This window comes from Protopterus annectens, chromosome 11.part0 (assembly GCF_019279795.1).
Source record: "Protopterus annectens isolate FY-2018-M chromosome 11.part0, PAN1.0, whole genome shotgun sequence".
In the NCBI taxonomy this organism is placed as follows: Eukaryota; Metazoa; Chordata; order Ceratodontiformes; family Protopteridae; genus Protopterus; species Protopterus annectens.
Window position 1 is genome coordinate 167,839,486 of NC_056745.1, and position 22,717 is coordinate 167,862,202.

Here is a 22,717-nt window from a genome sequence, read left to right on the forward strand (position 1 = left end):
CACATTAGGTAAATACACTGAGCTGCTAGGCATGTCACAAAGCACTGTGCAAACTACAGGCAGACTGCCACAACATTGACCCAAGTTTCTTATGAGGGAATACGCATGTACTTGCAAACATAACAGGCACTACATGCATGTAACAGCACGGAGTAACAGACACCAGTATGAAAGTGCATACCCACAACCAGTCTAAACACACTCACAGTCATATTATGGTAAGCGTAATTAATATTACAGTATATGGACTGTGTGAACAAAACCATCCTCATATGTGCCAATCACACACTAACCCTACATATACTGGGCCATTACACAGTGTAGTCTGATGCCTGACTGTGGTATGGGACATGTGTAAGTCTGGCCCTACAAACAAGTATGTTGATAGGGTACCATAAACTGGAGCAGCATGCAACATCAGATAGAACAGGACCAAGAACAATGACATCTACCACAGTCTGTACACAGGCCAAGTAACATATTCACAATACACACTCTGTCAACAATCACCATAAGTACACAGACCTCACTACTGTACACACTACAACAGAATGTCCAGATTTTGTCCTCAAATATAAGGCCTACTATAAATAACATATCTAGCAGTCTGATATCTCACTGGCTTGTTATCAGATATGATGTCAGTAAATAATGATGTACTGTACATATGCACCTCTTACTGCATGACATATGGACAAAGGGTGACAGACTTGGGGGACAGAGGCACAAATACAGGGCCAATATTGACATATTGCTGTGATAAACTGAGAAATTCCCTGGTGTAACAGGGTTTGTTGTGACATATCTCTTCTGAGGGATATGAAGTCAGTAACTCACATGGATGTCACCATGTACTGACTGCAATCATCAGAGTATGCTACTGCATTTCTAAAGACAGGAAATGTGCGAGTAACACAACACATGTAAGACTCCAAACTCTGGCCAGTCTGCAGATAGCCCTACAGGTGAGAGTTTCCTCAACCACATAACACTGTCATGCCAGACTTTAAATCATGTAAAATAGCCATATTCACACAAACCCTGTTAAACCAACATTACTTCAAATGTAGAACAGCAATACTTACATTCTGTCCCCATGTCTGGAACAACCCCCTCCTGTTTGTTGGCCTGTCTCCACAGTGTATGTTGTAAGAGGTATTTCCAACTACCCTCTGTGATGCTGTTTGTCAAACACCCACATGAATTCCTGCTCACAGTGAAGGAAAAGGGCCAACACCCACATGAAGTGCTTAGTTATAGGAGTGTGTTTCCATGCAATTGGCTATAGGAATGATACCACAGCTGCTCCACATGCAAGTAGCAAATGGGGGACTGCAATTTGTGCACAGGCCATCGGCTGATCATGAGAATTACTTACAAAACTCAAGCTGCTGCCTATGCAAAACAGATGTACTTTTCCACAGCCACAAGAGAGGGAGAGGGAGAGAGAGAGAGAGAGAGAGAGAGAGAGAGACAGAGACAAAGTAAGATAGGAAGGTAGTAAGAGGGTAAGAGCCAAGCGTGTTTGTGTATGATCCGTGGGTGGAGAGTGGTATCTGGGTATTATAATGGTTGCCTATATTTTTTACTAATCCATACTGTCACATAGTAATTGCACATGGCTGTACACATTTATGGCTGAGGACTGTCTACAAAAACCTCTACAGTGTTTGAAAACTGTTGGCCTTGTAATGTGGACAATGGGAGATATAGGTCCTCAATATAATGATGTAACAAAACCCACACTGCAATGGAGCCTGTCTTTACACAATCACCTCAACAAGATACTGATGACACACACACAAACAAACACACACTTACCAGTACTGAGTTGCAAACCCCTACCTGACTATGTATTGCTATTTCAGTGTCACGCAGTTACTGCATGCGCCATGGAGCTTACATGTTGGAGAGCTGTCCAAAGGTATCTTTGAAAGTGAGTGACATCAGCAACAGTGCTAAAGGAGAAATAAGGGAAGTGTAGTAAGTGTGACTGTCCACAAAAGCAAGTGTCAACGAAGACACACACTGTCGCAGGGAAACACACACATTATCACAGTTGGCAGGATCAGGATTAGAACTCCTACTTAACTAGTTTGCTACACTACAGTATTACACAGATATCACAAGTGCCACAGAGCTTATATGACTGATACATGGCCAAAGGGTTATTTCAAAGTGACTGACAGCAGGCATGCTAAAGTAGGGCAATGGGAGATATAGTGATTGTGACTGACTTCAAAATCATTAATCTCCACATACACACACACACGCACACACACACACACACACACACACACACACACACACACACACACAAACACACGCACACACACACATGCACACACACGTACACACACTCACACACACACCAATTTGCCAGTACTGAGATGCATAGGTTCATTGCTTCACAGGCGTATAGTAGGTGAATGGGCCTGAAGGCTGTACAAGGCTAGGCAAAGGGAATACCTTGGCATCAGGCCACATGACAATTGTTTCCAGTGTGGCTCATGGGTGTAGTCCCAGGAGTGTATCCACACAGCTGGGTATTGTATTCACCTTCCACTCATTTGGGTTACTATTGTGGATGGCCAGTGATCTGCACGGCTTCCCATGTATGTGACCTATATTCCATAACATGGACAGTGTCTGGGTTGTGCACATGTCCCACATGCATGTTCTTTGACATGTGGAAGTGAACTTGAGGTCTCTGGGGTATGTTGTGTGCACAGATTGTTATCTTCTGATGTAGCATTCCTGACCTCATTTGGGGAGATCTAGCTATGGAACTGAGGTCATGCTTGCACCTACATTGACAGCATGATACAGGTATTCAGTGGAGTTAGTGGCGTCTGTCCATACAGGGTATGTGTATAAGGCATGGTATTCCCCTTGTGGGTTACATTTGCAGACTCTACAGTTGTTGCAGATGTCCAGTGGGGAACATAGCAAAAGGGTCACTGTAAGCATTTATTTGCCTACTGTAGGGATGGAACAGGGTACCATGTCCTTTTACTTGCTGGATAACACACACTCAGTCAGGAGATGTAATACATCACAGTACCTTCTGATGTCAGTGGCACTGTTGTGGTCAACAGGCATGTAGTCCATTGCAATCACACCGTGGTTACTATCTGTAAGGTGATATGCAGGGAACTACCAGTATAGTGGTTGTTGCCTAGCCAAGTGTGTGTGTGTATGAGACATGGATGGAGAGTGTTCTCTGAGTAATACAAGGCTTGCCTATATTGTTAACCAATCCATAATGTCACATGTAGGGCTATGGATTGTCTACACTACCCTCTCTGGTGTTTGACATCTGTTGTCCTTGTAAGGTAGACATTGTGACATATACTAGGTCCTCAACATAATAATTTAGCAAAACCCACCCCCAATGCATCCTGTTATTACACAATCACACCAACTTCCACATAGGATACTGATGACAGATACACACACTTGCCAGTACTGAGATTCAAACCCCTATCTAGCTATGTAGTGCTACTACAGTGTACCGCATTTATCGCACATGCCACAGAGCTTATAGGATGGATGTTGTCCCAAGGTACTTCTAAGGTGAGGAACATCAACAGCCCTTGTAAATACTGGCATTGGGTGATGTAGTGGGGGAGAGATCCCCAAAATAATTTTACCATAAACGCACATTTACATTTGCCAGGGGTGAGGTTCAAACCTCTAAATAACAATTTTTATGGACCATTATGTTATAAATTTACCACATGCACCACTAACCTGACATGGTTTAGGGTTGGCAACAGGTACTTCTAAGGTAGATGATATCTGCAGGACTGCTAAAGTCAGACTCTGAGATGTGTACTCGGTGTAAAAGGGGCCAAAATATTTGGGGAACACACATACATATGTACACATACAAACACTTGCCACGGATGAGATTGAAACCCATACCTGTGTAGTTACTGCTACTACATTGTTCCACATTTATGGCACATGCCACAGAGCTTATAGGAATAGACTTTGTCCACAGGGGTACTTCAAGGTGACTGACATCAGCAGGCTTGCTGAAGTAGGGCAATGGGAGGTGTAGTGACTGTGAATGGCCTCAAAATCATTAATCTCTACACACACACACAATGTTTCACAGTTGCCATGTCTAGGATTAGAACTCCTACCTTATTAGTATGTTACACTATAGCATCACACAGTTATCGCACATGCCACGGAGCTTATAGGGCTGGCCCTTGTCCAAAGGGGCATTTCAAGGTGACTGACATCAGCAGGCTTGCTAAAGTAGGGCAATAGAAGGTGTAGTGACTGTGAATGGCCTTAAAATCATTAATCTCTACACACACGCACACACGCACACACACACACACACACACACACACACACACACACAAAGTTTCAAAGTTTACATGTCTGGGATTAGAACTCCTATGTAACTGGTATGTTGCACTATAGCATTACACAGTTATCACATGCGCGATGAAGCTTATAAAGCTGGCCCTTGTCCAAAGGGGTATTTCAAGGTGACTGACATCAGCAGGCTTGCTAAAGTAGGGCAATGGGAGGTGTAGTGACTGTGAATGGCCTCAAAATCATTATTCTCTACACACACACACACACACACACACACACACACACACACACACACACACACACACTTTCACAGTTGCCATGCCTGGGATTAGAACTTCTACCTAACTAGTATGTTACACTATAGCATTATGCAGTTATTGCAAGCGCCACAGAGATTATGGGGCTGAGAATTGGCCAGAGGGTTATTTCAAGGTGACTGACATCAGCATGAGTGCTAACATCGATGATGGGAAGTGCAGTGTGTGTAAATGGGGCATAAGCCATTCCTCTGGAAACACACACACACAACACTCAGTCACACACAACTTTATATTTGACAGGACTGGTTATGCAAATGCTAGATGAATACTGATTTGTACTATTATGTTACACAGTTATCACAAGCACCACAGACACTATAGGGCTGAGGGCTACCAAAAGCAAATGTCTACAGTGATTGACATTGGCACATCATGTGATATTGGCCAATTGGATGTGTGGTGGGTGTGACAGGCCTCATGATGGTAATGTCTTTGTTACTGTCTGCCTCTCTCTTCCTCACATCTCTGTATGTGTATGTTTGACCCATTATAGTGTGTTGGCCTTGGATATGTGTGAGTATTCCTATCCAATGTGTGTGCAAAGCAAGAATGGTGTTCAATGTGGTGTGTGTGCACAGACATCTGTGACTGACAGATATGTATACTCCACTGTTGTTGTCAGATATGGGCTTCATTTCTCTAAGTATAGGAGCATGCCCAGTATGACCTTCTGTGTTGAGTGTGTGAATCCATTCCAGGTAGGTTGTACTCCAGTGCAGGATTTTGTGTTCCACACCCACAGCTAGCAACCTGTTTCTGCAGGATATCTGTAGATAGGTTAACAATATGGAGTCACAATGGGTGAAAGATAGTGGAATACTGTAACTATTGTGTCTGTGCTGTTTGTGTTACATGGTTGGTGTTAGCAGAGATATTCAGACATATGTCCTGTTTTACACCATGATGTATTATGTCAACTACTGACAGATATACTTATTTGCTCACAGTTATTTCCTGGGAAATACAAGATGAATGAAGCTGTGTCCAGTATTGTGGTCTGCAGCCTACATATTCTTACACACTCATGCCATTCTGGATGGGTAGCTGCAGACACTTGTTGATGGGTCTATGTAAATGGTCCAGCACCCTGGTACTGTGGTGGCTGAGGATCCCCTGCTTGTACATCTATCAACATAACAGAATGGCTATATCCTGCTGTGGCCATACCTCTCAGCTGTACAGATTCACCCAGGTTACCCAGAGGCAGGGCTCATATATCTGGTCAGTTCCCCTTCACATTGTGGTTTATGAGCGGGTTTGTAGCCACCCATTACTGGGTTTGCAGGCAGGGGCAGTATGGGCACACATCAGAGTTTCAGACTTCACACAGTCCATGGCGTTCATTCTTCTATACCCCCACACTGTTATTATATCCTCTTCCTAACATTATGCAAGTGATATATGAGAAGTATCCCTGTAGTTATCCCTTCATCCCAGTGGTATTTAGGGGTTGGTCCACAGTTCATGCAGTAGGACATAGAGGGCATGCTACTGGGATTTGTCAACATGGCCTTGCATTTGTGTTCTGTGGACTGTGTTATGTTGTTAGTAGGGACCCCATGAGATAACATACATTGATAGTACGGGTGAGGCACAGGCCTTTGACAGAGGACTGTAGGGCATTTGGTAGTGATGCAGGCCACCTGTAGCAGGCCAGTGCATTCTGTCACTCCTAAAGTCCCAGGCTGCGAGCCAGTGGATTCCCCTAGGGTGACAGGGTACGTGTGCGAGGTGTTAATAGCAATAGTTCCTGTCCACATTAATCCATTGGTCTGGATGCTGGCAGGGTGCTGCTTACAGCTAGGGACACACCTGCATGGGACACCTCTTCAGCATGCTGCATTCTGTGGGTATTCCCATACAGAAGTGGGGGTCATACTGTACTCATACCCAACAGCAGGGATATGACCTGTGATAAACCTGTGACTGATGGTGGGGTGAGCTGAGTGCATGTGTGATATGCAAGCTTCTTGCAGCTGACTCACAGATATTCCTGGGACTTACCCCTTATGCTGCTTTGTGTGGGGACATAGGCATTCTCTCATTACTTTATAATTGTGCCTTTTGTGGTCTGCAGTGATTGGCCAGACTACATCAGTATTCCATACTACACAGACAACTAATGTGCTGCTAACCTGTATGTACAATTCCAAAGGTGTGTGCAGTTGACAGTTATATTTTATGTACTCTGTCTAGGGTACTTCCACCTGTGTATTGTGTGTATGTCTGGGCCCACATTCATGGCTTGTCCATCTTTCAGATGGTGACAGATATTGACATCTGCACAATGAGTATGGATGACTGCTGAATTGGGTCTTGCTGGGATGCATTGTGGTTGGGACTGCAATTGTCAGAACATGGCCCTGTCATCGACAGTACTGGCCATAGGCCACTGGGACACAACCCTCCATGCCTACATGCTGACCACTTCCACACAATATACAACACACAACAACCTAACACACAGAGCCCTGCATATTGTACACATGCAACAATCTATCCTGTAAATTGGGCCAGCTCAGGTAATCTGTGCTCCACTGTTATTAAACCCACACATACATGTTACTGCATTTCTACATAGGATTGGGGGGGGGCACACCTGACAACTGTAAACATTTGCTATGACTGTACTGGTATTTCAGGTACTCTGTTGGCTTCCATTTTGTTTTCTATTCTGACCTATCTTGCAGACTAGAGGCATATCAGTAGAGTACAGATCTTAGGTTTTATTGACCTACATTTCAGTTTCAGACTTCTTACCCTTCAGAACTAACATACAACTGCCTGACCTGTTGTATTCTGTCTGTGTAGGTCTGGAGGGGGGCTGTTCTTCATTGCCATCAATTGGAGGCCTTAGCACAGCCTTTCTTTATGGTCATCTACACCTGTCCTGCTGGCTGAGGCTGTTGTTGTGTATGTGAGCCTTACTGACATGCATGTGTGTGTTCTATGGACAAACATTTGGGCCACCACATGTACTGCAGAGGGATTTGTCACCTTGTCTAGTACTGCCTACTTTGTTGACACCAGTATTTGTTATGGATTTCATGTTTCCCATATAGGTGTCCACTATCTGCTGCCATCCCATTCAGCCACCCAATTACCTTGCATGCTCACATCCATACCATAGATACAACTAGCAGAACATACTACTCCATTCAGCAATTGACAAGAAGAATGACTTACCTTGTGGCTGTGCCAGTATTGAGGATGGTGCTGGAGGGCTGACTATGTCAGATGCACATAGTACATTCCCTATATATGGTAAAGATCAGGTAGTGTCATGTTTGGCATCCCTTATACTGTATGTGCGAGTGAGAGAGAGGTGTCATTCCCTGTGTTCCTACCATTTCAGTGTATGTGTTATGTGTTGCCTCTTTGTCAAAGCCTGGGCATACTGGGCATGCCTCCTTCTGCCTACATGGGCAGGCTCAGGTTGTTCCTCCTCTGAGTCACTCTGTGCCTGTGCTGGCCTTGGCAATGGCAGGGGGCTGTGTGGCCCTGCCCCATTCCTACTGCAGCTGTTTCTGCAGGATCATATTGTGTAGCATGGCACATACAATGAAAATTTGTGTACATGTAGTTGGAGAGTACTGCAAGGCTCCACTGGATATGTCCAGGCACCAGAACCATGACTTCAGCATCCCAAACACATGCTCTATTATTATTCTGGTTTGTGTGTGTGCCTCATTATGGAGTTCTTGTTCAGGTGTGTGTGCATTTCTGATGGGTGTCCTCAGCCACAGCTCCAGTGTGTAACCAGTATCCCCCACTAGGTGGCCATATGGATTGTCCCCACTGGCAAATCTCTTTTACAGCTGTGTCATATGCAAGATGTGGGAGTCATGATAGCTTCCAGGGCTGCCAGCACACACATTCATTATACTGCCCTGAGCATCGCACATGACCTGGCAGTTGATGGAGGTGAAGTCCTTGTGGTTGATGTAGACCCTACCCCACTCACCAGGTGGTGCTTTGATGTGTATGCGCGTGCAGTCTATAGCACCCACTACCTCAGGGTATTCTGCTGTTTGGTGGAAGAGACGCTTATTGCTGGTCAAAGCCTCACGAGTGTTGAGGAAATATATGTGCTCGCTGGCATGTGCTGACATAGGATCCAGGAACTGGTGGAATACCCTGGATGCTGATACTGTGAGATCACCATGATATCCCCAGTTGGCCTTTGGAAGGTACCTGTGGTTAGTATTCTTAAGCCTATACATACCTTGGTTCATAGGTTCATAGGTAGGTACTAGGCTATCGGCTCAAGGGCCTAAGTAAGCCTAGCCAGCAAGGTTCCCTGGCTTACACCACCCAAGAAAGTTAATTTCCTGTGCCCCTGTCAAGCAGAGCCACAGAAATGATTCCCGGGGTGTATTTCCTATTTCCCATCCAAACTTTTTCTTGAAGAGTGCTAATGAGGAACTTTGCTTGACATAGATGGATAGCTTGTTCCAGAGTATAGGAAGTCTCTGGGACAGGAATCTATCCCTCCAGCATGTCATGTTTATTGTGGTGACAAAGTTTAGTTGCCTAGAGTGTGTAGCTTGGAGGGATTGGGATTTCTTTAGGTGTAGCATGTCCAACAGCTTTATATGTTAGGCAGAGATCTCCATGGAGTAGACGATATGCTACAGAGTAAAGCTGGAGTTTTTTAAGATGGTCAGTGTAGGGCATCTGTTTGAGGCCAATAATCCTCTTTGTGAGGTACTTCTGTGGCCTTTCCAGCTGCTGCAGATGTCTTGTGAGGTACATCCCAAAAGGGACATTATACTCTATAATGGGTCTAATGAGTGCCGAGTAGAGGGGAACAATGACCTCTTTTTTCCTGGATGAGAACCCTTTTGTGATGAGGTGTGCCACATAGAAGGATTTCCTGACTACTGTGATGATGTGATTATCAAAGGAGAGACAACTGTCCACCTGGGTCCCAAGGTCTCTTATCACACATTCGGCATTAAGTAGACTGCCGTTTATGTGGTAGTTCATGGGTACAGAGTTTTTACCAAAGGAGATGACAATGCACTTTTTGGCATTGAGCTTGAGGCCATGCCTCTGACAGCAGGTATCTGTCTCAGTGAGGCCCTTCTATAGGAAGTCCACATCATTTGGGGACACGACTATGACTCCTAGTTTGCAGTCATCTGTGAACTTTGTTAGCCAGATACCTTCTGTGTTAGCCTGTACTTCAGAGAAGTAGATACCAAACAGGAGAGGTCCCAGGACTGAATCCTGTGGTACTCCACTTGTCACTGGTTTTGAGTCAGATTTGGAGTCTGCAACTTTTGCAGTGTGGGTTCTGTCAGTGAGCCAGTTGGCAACCCATCTTGTGACATAGGGATATATACCTAGTTTACTGAGTTTAGCTATAATTCCAGAATGGGGGATGGTGTCGAAAGCCTTGGCGAGGTCAAGATAGGATGTGTGATCCATCTTACCCTTGTCTATGGCTTTGATGACTGCCTCAAAGAAGTCTATCAGGTTCAGAAGACATGATCTGCCTTTCACAAACCCAAACTGGGCAGGGTGCAGAGTTTGGAGGTTACCAATGTCTTTGTTCATGAGTTCCATGATGATAAATTCCATGGCCTTGCAGACCAGGCTCATCAGGCTAATAGGGCGATAGTTCTCAGGCTCAGTGGTGGCTCCCCCTTTGTGGAGTGGGAGAACTGTTGCTGTGTGCCATTCAGTGGGCACAAAGCCTGACATGAGACTATGACTGAACATGGTGCTTAGGTGGGGAGCCAGTTCGTTCTGAAGTTTGTGTAAAACGCAGCCTGGGGTGTTGTCCGGTCCCATGGATACTGTGTTTTTGTTTTTAGTGAGTGCAGCTTTTACTTGCATAGATGTGATTATAGGGACTCTGCATTCTTCCTGTATAGATATGGGCTCTTTAGGGGGTGAAAAGGGAGTAAAGTTAGCACCAAACCTATCTGCCAGGATTATGGCAATATCAGTTGGTTCTGTAATTTTCTTGCCATTGTGCTGTAACTCAGAGCAGATCTGGGTGTTGCCATTGAGATTCTTGACATAGCTATAGAATTCTTTGTGGTTGCCCTTAGAATCAGTGGTGATTTTATTTTCATAGCTAGCTTTGGAGGATCTTATAAGGGATCTCAGCTTCTTACTGAGGCTGACCAGGGAGCTCTTCCACTCATGAGATTTTACTCTCTTTTGCAACAGTTTCTTCCTTCTGGCGTAGAGTTTGTTTATGGCAGGGGACCACCAGATTGGCTTCTTTTTTTTTGGAGGATAGCTTCTTGATTCTGCTTGGGATAGCACAATCCATGCACTCACGTAAGTGCTTATAGAGTGCATTTGAGTAGGATTCAGCAGTTGTAACTGTATTGTCCATCTGCATGGGTGTCATGAAGTTTGCCAGTTCTGTCTTAAGAAGCATGAAGTTGGCTTTGGAGAAATTTTTTACCGTGGTTTCCTTAGTGGTGGGTAGGGGCGGGATGTGGATATCTAGGGTGATTAGCTTATGGTCGGATCTGACCAATGAGCAGTTAACTTCAGGTGTGGAACACCAGTCACTCATGTTGGTAATGACTAGGTCTAGGATATTGTTGCCCCTGATGGGGATGTGGATAAGTTGATCCAGGGCATTGGAATTTATTAATTCCAGAAAGCGTTGAGTGAAGGAGTTGGTACCTGAGTAGTTCTCCCAGTTAATGGTGGGGTAGTTGAAATTGCCCATTATTAGGGTGTTTGGTTGAACCCTAATATTTTCCAGTATATCAAGAAAAGAGGAGTGGGAATCCTGGGGCATGGTGGGGGATCTGTAGTAAGCTACAATTTGGATTGCAGTTTTGCCCAGAGTTAGTTGCACTTCTGGGATGGGTTCCCCTCTGTTCGTTCTGTGTGTGAGGCATGGCCGGCACAGCTCAACAGTTTGCCCTAGGATGTCTCTGCCCACCCTATAGCACTCCACTATCTCCAGCTCATGTAGGTCCTGGTAGGTTACCCCGGGTCTATACATTCTTCTCTTTCTCCTCACTGTGGGTTGGTCATCAGCATTCACATCCTCACCAGCCTCAGCCTCTTCCACATGTTGATTTATGAGACCGAATGCAGCCCCTATCACTTTGTTGCTTTTGTTAGGTAAATTTCCCTGTCTGTGTACACTGGTGGCATAGAGTTTGTGGGAAAAACCAGAGTGAAAGGTGTTTGCATAGTTTATAATAGTGTGCTGGGCTGGGCTGCTGCCTGTATAATTGGCTGATTCTGATACATTTCACCTGCCAGCTATGCTAGTTCTCCTTTATTGCCTTCCTACTGCTGTTTTCCCTTCCCATTGCCTTCCTGTTTAAGCCCTGAGGTGTGCTGCACATACCTAGCGCTCAGATGTGAACAGAGCTGCTATTTCCTGTTTTTTTTTTTGCTTAAAACCTGGTACGCAGCGCGCACACCCATTTAGGGAATGCAAACACTGCTAAGCAGCTTCAGACACCCCCCTTCCTTCTCTGTGCTTAGCTAAGGGCAAGCATGGGTCACAGAGCTTCAATAAGCTTACAGCATGCATGACACTCCCCGTTATGAGGTCATCTACCTCTTATACCATGGTATTGCTGCACCTACACGGTTGGGTGCAAGCTAACAGTGAGGGGAAATTTGTGATTCAGTATCAATCCCATCATTTGCATAAAACTGGCTGCTAAAGCATGGTTACAAAACTGACACTCAGCCTTCCCCCTTAGCAACCACTATTCCATGGTATTGTTGTCTTATGCATGCCATTGACTATTATGGCAGAATGCTGATTTTGGTTTAAAAGCTTAGTTCCAACTTTTTTTATTTTCGGGCGGATCCTGTTTGTGCACTGCTGCCCTACTCTTAAACGGCCATAATCAGCCAAAAAAAAAATAATAAAAGTGACTTTTTATAATTTTGCAACTATTTACCATGCCCATGGCCATATATTTGGCCATTGGGGTGCCTTACTACATTGAATACTTGCTTTCTTTGGAGCTGTCATGCCTTCGTTTTGTAATTTGCAGAAATGATTTTTGGTTAGTAGCCAAATACATTTTTGCTGGTTACACTATTCCTGCACAGATGCCTGCCTGCTTCCTAGATCACAAATTCACCATATTTGCATGGTTTTCACCTGTAAATGGGATAATTAGTATACAGGAGCTGTGTCTGTACAGGAATAGTGTAGGAGCGCTCGTGCACATCCTGGGAGCTCGTTCCTGGATCGTTCGTCGGCCATAATGCATGCAGCAGCTCTTGCACTATTCCTGCACACTGTGCAGAACTTGCTAAATCCCAGGGATGGTGTCCATTTCTAGTTTGCTCAAATTAAAAGCCTATGATAGATAGAATTACATTCTTTATCACTAGAAACATTGTGTAATGTATAAATTCAAATGGTAGATGGGGGTGTTTGTAACCTGGATGACTGTATATGGCCACGTAAACCATGCTTTACGGATCACAGATCCATTGTATGATCGCAACATCTCTTTACACAGATCTACATGGCTTTGCATTGGTATTTTTGTATTCTTGCCTCTCAAGCCGTGATGTTAATTTGTACAACATATTACTGTTTCTGATCTGCATACAGTTGGGGCTAGTCCCTGCTGGACAGGGAAAGCAGGTGCTGATTTTGTGGGAACATGAGTGACATTCTTGGCTAAGCTTGTAAAAGTCTCCAGTAGCCTAGTATCGTCCTATGAACCTATGAACCTAAAAGAATGAAAAACCAAAAGACTGAATCCCAAAAGACTGAAAATTCAAAATACTGAATCATGGAATTTGCTCTTTCTCCACTGTTGCGGGATCTTGGAGTTGGTATATATAGTTAGCAAGTGTGTGGGGGTTCAGGCCTCCACATGATTGGTGCAGGGGGGCTTGACCCCTGCATTAAAAATGTGTTCAGTATTTTGACTTTTCAGTCTTTTGGGATACAGTCTTTTGGTTTTTCAGTCTTCTGAAGTAGATCAATGCAGTCATGCTGTATGCAAGTGGTAAATAAGCATTAACAAAAATGTAAACATCAAGTCAGAGTAAAACTCTAGCAATGACTGTATTTGCTTTTAGTGTTAAGAAAATATACAAATGCAAACCTGCGAGAGCACATCAGCTGGTGCACAACACATGCATAAGCCAGTGTAAGTTTCAGATTTGCTGTGAGAAAATGATTGGTTTCTTCCTCATTGTAGGTGTTATGGGCAGTCTTTGATCACAATGTGCTGATCTGGTGATGTGATAGACAAAGGTGTCTTAGTAAAAATACCCCTATAATCTTCTGTTTAGTGGTATGACCTGAGAACTGAAATTTGGTGTTTCAGAATTTCTGTGGAGGGAAGATCCACACTATTGGTGCTCACTGATCGTTCTTGTTATTAAAATTAATTATTATAAATAATGATTATAATTATTGTTATATTCTGATCTGATTAATTTGCCATTCGCATGGATGTCCAGCCAAAAATATTGCCTTGTATGTCTGTTTCTTGGCAATTTTCCCATCTCCTTACACTGTTCTTTGGCAATTGTTTCTATTTTTATGCATGACTTTAATGTAACTTCATATGCCAAACTCAAAAATATGCATTTATTTTTCCTTTGTTCCTTGTATCCCACCAATCCAAAGTAAATATTTTCCAACATTAGATACACTGGCACAAGTTCTGCTAAGTATAGAATGAAGTCCTGAACTATTTTTATAGCAGCCATAGTTACAGAAGTTGTATGAGTTGATAAACGTCCTAAAATGCATGGTGTCCACAGAATGATCAGAATACAATAAATAAATATGACATTACAATAAAACAGCACATATGCAATAATGTACAACTTATAGGATTGTTCAATATGTTATCGCAAGATTTGAATGTCATTGTTATGTAAGTTTATATGTAACTAGTGCAATGGACATTAACGTAGAAATAATTAGTTATGTGCTCCTTTAAGGCTTCACAACTGCTAAAGCCAGAAATGAAGGGGAGGATCTATGAATGAGAAATTCTCACCCATTCACAAACTTAGTTTTAGGAAATGAAAATGAAAAAGGGAAGTTATTTAACCACAAAGGGAAGCTGTCTAACCTAGAACTAGTGGTAGATCCCTTTACTAAACACTTCCCGCCTAAGGAGGATATTCCCTTGCATATGACTATAGACCAGAAAAAAATAAAGTGTTATCTCACTGTTTCAGAAAAAATAAAGTGTTATTTCACTGTTTCTTCAAAGGGGGAGGGAGGCAGTATTACAGATTTTTAAGCAGAGTACATTGATGTTCTGTGTGTATGTATGCACATGTGTTGTGTGTCTGAATGTCTGAGTGCGTGCAATGTGTATGTGTACATGTGTATGTTTGCATGTGTGGATATCTGCTACATATTTTTGTGTGTGTGCATGCCTGACACATTTTTGTGTATTTTTGTGTGTGTATTTGCATGTGTATATGCATCTGTGTGCATATCTGCTACATGTTTTTGTGTATGTGTGTGTGTGTGTGTGTGTGTGTGTGTGTGTGTGTGTGTGTGTGTGTGTGTGTGTATGTTTGTGTGTGTATGTCTGCTATGTTTGTGTGTGTGTGTGTGTGTGTGTGTGTGTGTGTGTGTGTCTGTGCACGCATGTGCATGTCTGCTAAGTCCTTGTGTGTGTGTGTGTGTGTGTGTGTGTGTGTGTGTGTGTGTGTGTGTGCGTGTGTCTATGCATGCGTGTGCATGTCTGCTACATGTTTTTGTGTGTATGTGTGTGTGTGTGTATTTGTGTGTGTGTGCATGTACATAAGCACATGAGTTTAAGTATATTAATATATAAAGACTAGGGAGTGGGGGTTGGAAATACTGCTGCTCTAGTATTCCTTTTGCAGAATGTCATGATTTTCGACTATCCTGCACTCAAATCAGCAAAGTTACAATAACTGACGTTTTATCATGTCTTTTTTTTTATTACAGTTTCTCAGAATTACATTGATTTGTATTGTGCAGGAATGGGATATACTGCAGTTTGTTTGTTAGTTTGTTTGTTTTTTAACATTTTCTACTAATATATCTAGATTCAGCAATACCTGACAGGACCAAATCATCTTCCTCAAGGAAGAATAAACCTCTCTAGTGGACAGCAGCAATAAACAGACTCTATAATAAAAGGAAAAAAATTGTCCAGGACCAAGAAGGAGCAGGTGCCAAGTTGGAAGCAATCTCTCATTTGTCTGAAGAAGCAAATAAGGTCACTGGTGAAATCCTTTAAGGCTAATTGGCTACATCCACTAAGGGCAATCACAAGGCCTTCTTCCCATATGTTCACAGTCTCAAAAGTAACTCCCAAATCTGCTCTGAATTGGTGGTCAAGAATACCACATACACAAAAGCCATAGATAAAACCAACCTGCTGGCAGACAAGTTCAGTGAAAATGTCAACCCCCCCGTCCCTCTCCATCAGTAAACCAGGAAATTCCCAGCACCTGCCACCCTCCCCTCATCACCAGGGAGCAGGTTAATAATGCCATCTCAAAGGCAAAAAATACAGCATCCACAGGACCCAACAACATCCCTGGCTGTGTCCTACCAGAACACAGGTAAGAGCTATCAGCACCATTAGGCACCCTATTCAACCAAAGCCTGTGCACAGGCTTCATCCCAGCAGAATGGAGGACAGCTACTGTCATCCCTTTGCACAAAGATGGAGTGTCCACCGACCCAGGCAATTATAGGCCCATCATCCTAACTAGCCTGATCTGCAAGGCCATGGAATGCATTTTCATGAACCTTATAAACAAGGACATTGGCAAACTCTAAACACTTGATCCCACACAGTTTGGTTTTGTTAAAGAGAGATCATATCTGTTAAACTTGGTCACCTTTTTTGAAACAGTTACCAAAGCCATGGATGAGGGCAAGACACTGCATACCACCTATCCTGACCTAGCCAAAGCCTTCGACACTAATCCCCTCTCAGGAATAATAGATAGACTCTCCCAGCTAGGCATCAACTGATATGTTACCAGATGGGTAGCTAACTGGCTCACTGATAGAACCCACTCAGTCAAAATAGGGGAAGCCACCTCTAGTAGTAGGCTCATAACAAACGGTGTACCCCAAGGATCCGTCTTGGGGCCTCTGCTGTTTGCGATATACTTTTCTGAGGTGCAAGCCAAAACCAGTGGTCTGTGGCTGACCAGGTTTGCAGATGACTGCAAGCTGGGAACTGTCATAAACTAATGACTGGTGCCATAAGCATAGTCTCAAACTAAATGACAAGAAATGCATCATTATCCCCACCAATTATCACATTAATAACAACATACTAAGCATGCAATCAGTTGTGAGGGACTTGGGTACCCAGGTTAATAGCAACCTGACTTTTGACCACTATGTTGCCTCTGTTGTACAGAAGGCTTTCGTATTTCTTCCAGGAACAAGGAGGTCATAACATTTCTGTACTCCTCCCTTATCAGACCCATTACTGAGTACAATGGCCCTTTCGGCATCTACTTTGCCAAGCACATGCAACAGTTGGTGAGACCGCAGAGGTTCCTGACCAGAAAAATCCAAGGTCTCAAACACCTATCCTATGCAGATAGGCTAAGAGCCCTGTCCTTCTACTCAGTCTCGTAAAGACTGCAACGAGATGTCCTGTGTATGGCATATAAGGCTGTCTCAGACTCAGCCTTGATGGAGTTGCTGCATATCCATAATTCAAACTCTAGGTCTCAACCTAGACTTCCTCTCCATGTCAAGCAGAGTACCTCACTAGCCCTCTTTAAGAGGAACCTGGGCAACTGGATAGGAAACAGAAAATATACCCCTGGGATCCCACCTGTGTCCATGCTTGACAGGGAAAACAGGTGCTGACTTTGTGGGGAACATGGGTGAAATTCCTGGCTAGGCTTATAAGGGCCTCCAGGCCAATAGCCTGGTATTGTCCTACGAACCTATAAACCTATATCTATCTATCTATCTATCTATCTATCGATCTATCTATCTATCTATCTATCTATCTATCTATCTATCTATCTATCTATTTTTCTACATGCAGTCAGGGTGGTATGGAGGCAAAGTCCCTTACATGGGGGTACAAGGGGATTTGCCTCCCTGAAAAATAAAATAATATTTTTATTTCTCTTTTTAGTGCACTTTCAAGTTATGTTTCATTATTTAAAAAATGATGAACCATAACTCAAAGTAAAATAATTCAGTCTTAATATAGTAAAAGCATGATTTTCATCTGCAATATAATGCACTGGAACATTTTCATTTTATTATTAACCAAGTATGTCTAGTTAGGCAATACACATAAAGTCTTATAAACTTAGACCACTGATGGCAAGCATTATTCCAGCTGTAACAGTATAATGGGTCAAAATATATACTGTCATCAGAAAGGGACTTATTTTTCAGTGTCTTATTGCAGTTACAGCTTTGCTAAAGTTTTTGTGAGAGGAAAAGGAAGGATATGTGTGTCGTCATATCCCTAAACATTTAAAATGTATTGTTTTCACAACATTGCCACTCTTCATTTTAATGTGCCACTTTGGAGGTACCATCACAGTGTCTTCTTTGTTCCAAAAATTATTGATCTTGTATTAATGAACTTTCTATGCATGGCATTGTTTTGTTAAGACTTCTGAAATCTTGATTAAAATTGAATAAGCCTGCAAGTTTTTTTTTTAAGGTCGTTTAGACAATCATGTTTGCACACACAATAATTTCTAGTCTGGGATTGTCTGTCACTAACAATTTAAAAGTACAGAAAAATAGAAAAGGCTGCAGAGCTGAGCCTTGCAACACTTAAAGATCAGGCTTGTTAAAACAGGACAATGCACATATGTTGTAAATTATACATATTCCCTGTTTGACAAGTGGCATTCAAGTCAGTTATGAAGTATAGACAGCAGGTGAAAAAAAAATAACTAGATGATGTTTTGGTATGTTAAGGATAAAGGTTTTAGATACATAAGTATTATAAGGTAGAGAGAGTAGGTAAGAGATTACCTGGATGATTTTTTGGAGTGCTGGAGACAAGTGCTTTGGAGACATGAGAGGTATAAGGCAGATTAAGCAGCTAATTGATTACCTGGATGACAGTCTGGTATGTTGGAGACAAAGACTTTGCATACATTAGCAGTACTGCCTCTAATAATTCCATACCACTATGCTATGAACAGTAGTTCTGAGATAAGCAACAGTTAATGTTACCTTGGTGAATCTGGTGTGCTAGGCGATAGTAGCTCTCATGCTCTAAAATCTAAGATTCATTAATTCCCTTCAGATCTTAGGAGAGCTTAGGGTGAACTGATTATGGTTGGTAGTTCTGCAGCTGGGAAGTGATACTCTATATTAGAACTTATTCTGGCAATTTTCTGTTAATGGGCAATATCCTATTGTCAGGAAAGAGTTATTATTTAACCTCACGGTTCATACTAATGTAGACACCACAAAAGGAATGAATTTTGATAGAAACCATTGCAGCAAGGTCCTTCTACTGTCTGCATTTTGAGCAGAATTCTGCTTACCTCCTTACAGCATAAAATGAAACCCTGTGACAAGATGCAACTTGGGGAAGCATGGCGATTATAAGAAAGGTTAGAAGATGGGGAGACTGGTTTTTGACAATTGACAGCAAATGTTTCAAATTTGAAAATTGATATAATCTGATGAAAAGACACACTAGCCCTATCCTGAAATGAATTTGCATGACTGCCCATTGTTGAAGTCAGGGTCAGAATCAACAAACAAGGTAAATTCCTAAAAGTGTTTTATGTTCACCCAATTTCAATATTTATAAAAATATCAAAGAGGACTTTGTTCCTTGTGTCTGGTAACAATGGTACTAATTGTAGCTTTACATAAATTAGAAAACTGTTGCATTAAAAATAAAATAAACAAAACAAATGTTACCTGATAACTCTTTTACCTTTGTTTTGAAAAAATCATGAAAAATATATCCATTCACAACTGCTTCAACATTTATGCAAACATAACCTTATCTGGAATTCGCAACAAGACTCTAGGCTTACATGTCGCATTGCTGTTGCACTAGTGAATGAAATAAATCACATTCATGGCCATCTAGATCATGGCAAATTTGTTACATGAGTTGTCTGGACCACTGTTCAACATTTAAAACCATATAAGATTAAGATCAACATTCAATACCACTGACAGCTAAATGCTTTTTATGTCCCTAAGTAGCTACAGCCTTTTTCTCAATGGTACTAAATTCAAAGTTCAAAATGTGACCGGAGCTCCTCAGGGATTGGTAGTAGAGATAACTCTTATAACTATGTTTGTGAATGACATGGTCTGTCATTGGGAAGAAACAAAACGAATCCAATGTGCCAATGACTCTACAATCCTTCTTGTACATAATATACTTGCTCAGTTAATCCTAAACTACAATCCAGTTCTTATTCACTGTAGTTATAGTTTAAATCTATTGGAGTTCACCACGACATTATTAACACAAAATTATGGTGTTCTCAAGCAAGAGCTATAAATGAATTTGTTGTTATTCTAACTTCACTATCTTCTACAAGGACAATTCTGATACCTTCATTACAGCAAAAGACTGCTTTATGTCTCATTAACAATTATTTGACTCATTTCTGGTCACCTCAAACAATCACAAAAAGATGAAAGCTTCCAAACATGAACAATGTCCAGGAGTAACAAAATCAGAGGAAAAAACATTTGCTTGCAGTGGCAGGATCTCCTGCATCCTCTAATATGGGAGTCTGCCCTCCTACTACTGATGTATATACCAGCTGTGAGGCTGTAGCAACCCAGGGAAAGGGGTATTACTCAATGTAACAGCAAGTCATATTTACACAGAAAATCCAAGCAGGCATGTAACAGCAAGTCATCTTTACTGAGAAAATCCAGGCAGGCACTTACTAGAGATCACACAAATGAGTGTTAATCACTAGTATTTCAAAAACAAGCTTGGCAAGCAAAAACTGAGGGTAATGCTACTCAATGCTAGAAGTCTAAATCTCAAAATGCACTCACTTGAGGCACTCCTTAAAATGGAGAACACTGATATCTGTGCAGTGACTGAGACCTGGTTCAAGGCTCCAACGAGCACAGCTGCACTACCAGGCTATAACTCATACCACACATTTCGGCCGTGTAACCTGGACTGGAACATCAGAGGCAGAGGTGTGTCCATATTCATTAAGGATATCCACACCTCCAGGCTAGTTGCTCAGCATAATGCATCCGAGGTTATTCAAGTGCAACTAACTCTGGGCAAAACTGCAATCCAAATTGTAGCTTGCTACAGATCCCCCACCATGCCCCAAGATTCCCACTCTTCTTTTCTTGATGTACTGGAAAATATTAGGGTTCAACCAAACACCCTAATAATGGGCGATTACAACTACCCCACCATTAACTGGGAAAACTACTCGTGTACCAACTCCTTCACACAACGCTTTCTGGAATTCATAAACTCCAATGCCCTGAATCAACTTATCCACACCCCCACCAGGGGCAACAATATCCTAGACCTAGTCATTACCAACATGAGTGACTGGTGTTCCACACCTGAAGTCAACTCCTCATTGGTCTGATCCGACCATAAGCTAATCACCCTTGATATCCACATCCCGCCCCCACTCCCCATTAAGGAAACCACGGTAAAAAAATTCTCCAAAGCCAACTTCATGCTTCTTAAGATAGAAGTGGTGAACTTCATGACACCCATGCAGATGGACAATACAGTTACGACTGCTGAATCCTACACAAATGCACTCTATAAGCACTTACACGAGTGCATGGATCATGCTATCCCAAACAGACCCAAGACACTATCCTCCAAAAAAGGAAGCCAGTCTGGTGGTCCCCTGCCATAAACAAACTCTGCAACAGAAGGAAGAAATTGTTGCAAAAGAGAGTAAAATCCCATGAGTGGAGGAGCTCCCTGGTCAGCCTCAGTAAGAAGCTGAGATCCGTTAAAAGATCCTCCAAAGCTAGCTACGAAAACAAAATCACCACTGATTCTAAGGACAACCACAGAGCATTCTATAGCTATGTCAAGAATCTCAATGGCAACACCCAGATCTGCTCTGAGCTACAGCATAATTGCATGAAAATTACAGAATCAACTGATATTGCCAACATCCTGGCAGATAGGTTCAGTACTAACTTTACCCCCACTCTCACCCCCTAAAGGGCCCATATCTATACAAGAAGAATGCAGAGTCCCTGTAATCACAACTATGCAGGTAAAAGCTGCACTCTCTAAAGCCAAAAACACAGCATCCATGGGACTGGACAACACCCCAGGCTGCATTTTACACGAACCTCAAAACGAACTGGCTCCCCACTTAAGCACCATGTTCAGTCATAGCCTCACATCAGGTTTTGTGCTCACTGAATGGTGTACAGCAACAGTTATCACACTCCACAAAGGGGGAGCCACCACTCATCCTGGGAACTATTGCCCTATTAGCCTGATGAGCCTGGTCTGCAAGGCCATGGAATGTATCATCATGGAACTCATAAACAAAGACACTGGTAACTTCCAAACTCTGGATCCCACCCAGTTCAGGTTTGTGAAAGGCAGATCATGCCTCCTGAACCTGATCGACTTCTTTGAGGCAGTCACCAGAGCCGTAGATGAGGGTAAGGTGGTTCACACAGCCTATCTTGACCTCGCCAAGGCTTTCAACACCATCCCCAATTCTGGAATTATAACTAAACCTCACTAAACTAGGTATAAATCCCTATATCACAAGATGGGTTGCCAACTGGCTCACTGACAGAACCCACACTGTAAAAGTTGCACTCTCCAAATCTGACCTCAAACCAGTGACAAGTGGAATACCACAGGGTTCAGCCCTGGGACCTCTCCTGTTTGGTTTCAACTTCTCTGAAGAACAGGCTAACACAGAAGGCCTCTGGCTAATGATGTTTGCAGATGACTGCAAACTAGGAACCATAGTCAAGTCCCCAAATGATGTGGAAATCCTACAGAAGGGTCTCGTTGAGACAGATGCCTGGTGTCAGAGCCATGGCCTCAAGCTCAATGCCAAAAAGTGCATTGTCATCCCCTTTGGTAAAAACTCTGTACCCCCTGAACTACTACATAGACAGC